This window comes from Bos javanicus, chromosome 6, assembly GCF_032452875.1.
Source record: "Bos javanicus breed banteng chromosome 6, ARS-OSU_banteng_1.0, whole genome shotgun sequence".
Classification (NCBI taxonomy): Eukaryota; Metazoa; Chordata; class Mammalia; order Artiodactyla; family Bovidae; genus Bos; species Bos javanicus.
Window position 1 is genome coordinate 106,393,394 of NC_083873.1, and position 5,577 is coordinate 106,398,970.

The 5,577-nt window shown below is 38.2% G+C and overlaps 1 non-coding gene across 1 annotated transcript; it reads right to left on the reverse strand.

The window, feature by feature from the left end:
• Window positions 1-892: 892 nt before the first annotated feature.
• On the reverse strand, window positions 893-964 carry TRNAA-UGC (transfer RNA alanine (anticodon UGC)). Its single transcript has one exon. It is a non-coding gene; the product is annotated as a tRNA-Ala (tRNA).
• Between the last annotated feature and the right edge of the window lie 4,613 nt (window positions 965-5,577).

Genomic DNA, 5,577 nt, shown 5'->3' on the forward strand with positions numbered 1-5,577 from the left:
ATTTTCTGTGGTATGCTGGTTGCTTGTTTGGGATTTCAGGTTCATATTAAGAAAGCTCCCATATATGATCTCCATCACCTAGTGGCAGTCACGAGCTACTATAAGAGCTACCAAAATCCAGCACAAATGCTGTTTCTTGTTTGGCTCTCAAACAGTTTTTCTTTATTTTTTTCTTTCTTTTTTGATGATCAAAAACTATTTTTCTTCCAGTTTATTGTGATAATTAACCTACAGCACTGTATAAGTTTAAGGTGTACAGCACAATGGTTTGACATGCATACATCATAAAATGATGATCACAATAAGTGAATATCCATCATCTTATATAGATATTGTTGTTCAGTTGTTCAGTCGTGTCTGACTCTGCAACCCCATGAAATGCAGTATGCTAGGCTTCCCTGTCCAACACCAACTCCCAGACTCTACTCAAACTCATGTCCATTGATTCGGTGATGCCATTCAATCAGCTCATCCTCTATCGTCCCCTTCTCCTCCCGCCTTCAATCATTCCTAGCATCAGGGTCTTTTCAAATGAGCCACTTCGCATCACGTGACCAAGGTATTGACGCTTCAGCTTCAGCATCAGTCCTTCCAATGAATATTCAGGGTTGATTTCCTTTAGGATGGACTGGTTGGATCTCCTTGCAGTCCAAGGGACTCTCAAGAGTCTTATCTAGCCCTGCAATTAGAAAGAATCAGTTGTTTGATGTTTAGTGTTCTTTATAGACATTAAATAAATAGAAAAAAGCAAGTATTTTTTTCTTGGATTTACTCTCTTAACCTCATATATAACATAAAGCAGTGTTAATTATATTTATCTTGATGTAATTTTTAAAAATTCAAATCTATACGTGCACTAGCTATATTTTCCAAGAATTAAACAAGAAGGAAGTGGAGATGCTGGGGATTGAACCCAGGACCTCATACATGCAAAGCATGTGCTCTACCACTGAGCTACATCCCCATGTTCATGCAATGCTTTTAAATAAGTTTTGCCAGTGTTTAATCAAAGAAACTTGCCTGAACCAAACTATTTTACGTTAGGGAAAAAAAAGCAGTATTATTTCATGTGGATGTAATTTTGATAACGGAAGTTGAAGTATATCACAGTTAGTAGCTCAACTCTGGCTTTATAAGAGATATATTTTATCTTCCATAGAGGCAGTAAATCCACAATTTACAAATTATTTTCACAGGAAAAGTGACAGCAGATTATATAAAAGAAAGCAGACAAAGATATAATGATCCAGGAATCCATTCCTTTATGAGGATCCAATTAAATTATATATTATTTAAATGTGTGATTATAAAAGTTATATAAGCTCATTATCAATATTTTTAAATATATATTTATACTATCAGAGATAACTTTTCCATGCAGGGTTACTGTTTCCCAGTCTTTCTTATAGAGTTCATTGGATATACAGCTTTGTATTCTGAATTATTCCCAGTTACACTATATAATCAACACTTCCCCACATTCTTCAAAAACCCACAGCAGCAGTTTGTATGTAGCTGGCTCCAAATCTTTCAGTTAGCACAATTCAGTCCCTGGCCACCAAAGCTTTAGGTACATTCACAGCAAAGATCAATTCTCCTCTTTGAATCTCTTGTCTCTGTGTTTACATGTTTGTGGCTTATTTATTTCATTTACACATAAGGCCTAATATCAGTTTCCCATCTTTTCCTGTAGATGATACTCAAGAAATATGCTTGGATTTGTATTGCTTCCCGCCTCTAGGATGAGCTCTCTTTAGCCACTAAGACCCAGCTTGGTCCACCTCAGCCTTCGTGGGACAGTGTGTTAGTTCCAAGAGGGCCTATCACCGTAACCCTGGTTTTATAATCCCTTGCTTACATGTTTATCTCTTGCACTGTGCTGTGGGCTGTACCCCAACTGAAGATGGAACTTAGTTTATCTTCACTCTTGAATCTTTGTCCTTTAATCTCTACACTTCATACCCAGTTCACAGGTGCTCAATAAGTGTTAACCATGTAAATGAACAAAGATGTAACTATTGAATTGGTTTGCTTTGGCTTTAATCTTTAAGTTGTTTCTGACTCTGCAGCCCCATGAACTGTAACCCTCCAGGCTCCTCTATCCTAAGATTTTCCAGGCATGAATACTAGAGTAGGTTGAATATTGAATGGATAGATTCAAGTTACCAGTCAAGAGAGCCAAGAGTTAACACATAACATTATCTATCTTGGTAGGTTCAGCATATTTGAATCTACAGACCACAGCTTGGATTCAAGAAAAAGGGATAAAGAGTCCCCATTGTATATGGCAAGGCACCCTTCATGGGTCTCAAAAATTTTTCCATGTTGTGAAAGACCTAAAGAGAAGCTGTTAGCTTTTATAATGGCTCATGATTGTAGGAATGGCAATACATAATGTCTCTTCACACACCTTTCTATCTACAATGAACAATGCATCTCTTGAAAGCCAAGCCCTTGAAGACATCTATGGACCAGAAATAGATCTTATATACATTCAGATGACTAGGGCAGAATCTCAATCAAGAGCTATCTGGTGTCAACTGTTTGCATCATGCTTTCTTAATAATGTTTGTTTTAATTGTATAATACTTCAAAAGCATAAGTAGAGCAAGAGTTATTATTTACATTTCAAAGATAAAAAGTAGGCTCAACAAGGGAAAATAAATGACTTATCTAAGGACTTAGTATCAATGAATAGGGCAGCCAGAACTCAAATTGATGTGTTCAATCCACTCTATAATGCTATTAAGGAAAAAAAAAAAAAAATAGAAGAAAAAAAATCAAAAACATCCACTTACTTATATTCTTTAGGCATATCAATTGAACTAAACTTTTCTGTTAGATGCTAAAAGCTAGAAATAGTGAGTATTTATAATTGGAAATAACAGGCACATGGCAGTCAAAACAGGTCTATGCTTGGCTCACAGACATACTATCCGTTCCATATGACCTCTGGGAAATTGACTCATCTCCCAAGGTCAGTTTTCTCAACATAAAACTAGAAAAATAACACCTCCAACAAACAACTCTTCTGAAGATTGATACGGTGATATCATTGTGCACAGTGTCTGGAACACAGTAGGTCTGCCAACAACAGTACTGATATTTACTACCCTGATTCCTACAGATAAAGCAGACACTAAATAAGTGTGCATGCTCAGTTGTGTCTGACTCTTTGCAGCCCCATGGACTGTAGGCAAAATTCTGTCAATGGAATTTTCCAGGCAAAAATACAAGCGGGTAACCATTTCCTTCTCCAAGGAATCTTCCCAACCCAGGGATCAAACCAGGGTCTCCTTGCATTGTAGGCAGATTCTTTACCATCTGAGCTACCAGAGAGGTTGACAATTCCACATGGAAAAACTCTCTTTCCTGTTGTACAGCTGTATCTCCATGGCCCTTCTCAGCATGAGACCAGCATTCCTGTGTGTGTGTATTAATGCCTGGGACAATGAGCTCTGTCTGGTCTGTCCATAATCTCCAAGATAAACTCTACATTCTGAAGGTTTCTTCTGAGTTCCCAGCTGTGATGCTCAACCTTGCTCCAAGAAAAGCAGGACTGTGTCTTCAGCCAGCCAGATGCTTTGTGCTCTTTGTACAATCTGAGTCAAGTTGAGAGCTTTTCACAAATAAATGGTCAGAAACTGATGTGAAGAGTCGACTCATTGGAAAAGACCCTGATGCTAGGGATTGAAGGCAAATGGGGAAAGGGGCAGCAGAGGATGAGATGGTTAGATAGTATCACCAACTCAATGGTCATTAACTTGAGTAAACTCAGGAAGATAGTGGAAGACAGAGGAGCCCAGTGTGCTACAGTTCACGCGGTCACAAGGAGCTGGACACAACTTAGTGACTGAACAACAACTGTTTGGTTGTTAAATCCTGCTTCCAGAAGACAGACCTCCAAACAATCAAAGGCATAAATCTATTGTCATTTTTAAATCTTTTTTTAAAAAATGTTTTGATTTTATAATGGAGTAGAATTGATTAACAATATTGTTAGTTTCAGATGTATAGCAATGTGGTTCAGTTATACATATATCTTCTTCTTTTTCAAATTCTTTTCCCACTTTGATTATTATAGGGTATTGAGCAGTGTTCCTTGTGCTATGCAGTAGATTCTTGTTGGTTTTCTATGTTATATATGGCAGTGTGTAGGTGTCAATCCAAACTTCCAATCTAGCATTTTCCATCCCTTGAGTCATCCTCTAGCAAAATCCTATGCCCCTCAACATCTCTGAATTCTTAGTCCCCTTTTCCACTCAGAACCTCCAAAAATGGCTGAATCTTTAGGATAAGGTGAGATCTTTGATTTCTCACAGGAAACAGTCCAGGATTTCTTTCTATCTGTCTGTGTGAGGTCTGTCTCTGGTACAAGGAATAGAGAAATGAGCCTATGGATGCATTTGGGCTCTGAGAGCTCTAAGATGCCTGCTTGTAAGATCTATGAACTAAGCCTCAACACATCTACCTTAGTTGCATCTTCCAGATCAAAGGAGGGATTCCTTCACCAGCAGAATTCTTTGATTTCTATGTGTCTAAAAATGGGAGCACAACTATTGATAAAGGCAGAAATTAGCAAAGTCTACATCAGCTGTAAATTATCTACATCAAAGCTGTGTTTTTATCATTTCCAGTGTTTTTTTTTTTTTTTTTTGGTTTCTTTTTTTCTAAACAGGCCAAGAAAGTGTTTGCAAAGAGAATGCATTCAGTTTAAGCTAATAACAGTTCTTTCATTAACAGTAATTTCAGCGTGTGAAATACTCAGGTTGTTTGATGCTTGCTTGTGTGTAAAGGGTTTTGCAGGGGGTGTGGGTACCAGTTATAAGATTTTCTGTGGTGACTTTAAAAATCTTCACAAAGTCTTTGATAGTCTTCTGTTGATAGGTGGGATGTATAGCCATTTTCCCAGAATTTTGTCTGGCTTTAGTCCGTCATTCTTAACTGTAGAATTCAGCAGATATGACCTGCCTCTTATGAGGCTGGGTCATAGAAAGGGCAGAGGCATCCACTGTGTTAGCTGGGATGTGTTCCTTTGGAGAACTGAGCTGGTACGTAATCAGCTGTTCTGCTTTGAAACGGCTATGCCTTGAAGAAACCCAAACTATTGGAAAAGATACCACACTACTGCTATATGGGCACGTAACTACTGTATGCTATTATCCATGTGGGGAGATGGCATGGGGAGGCCCAATGAGTTACAATGGACTACAATGGACAATACTTCAAAATCCTTTAGCTGAGCCCTTCCCAAATTCCCAACCAAGACAAACAGTGAATGATAATCAAATTATTGGCATTGCTTTAATTCACTGATTTGGGGCTAATTATTTTAAAAATAGAGACTTCCCAAGTGGCACTAGTGGCAAAGACAAATAAATAAATAAAATAAATAACAGCCTGCCAATGCAGGAGACTAAAAGACACGGGTTTGATCCCTGAGTTAGGAAGATTCCCTGGAGAAGGGCATGGCAACCCACTCCAGTGTTCTTGCCTGGAGAATCTCATGGACAGAGGAGCTTGATGGATTATAGTCCATAAGGTCACAAAGAGTTGGATATGACTGAATCAATCCAA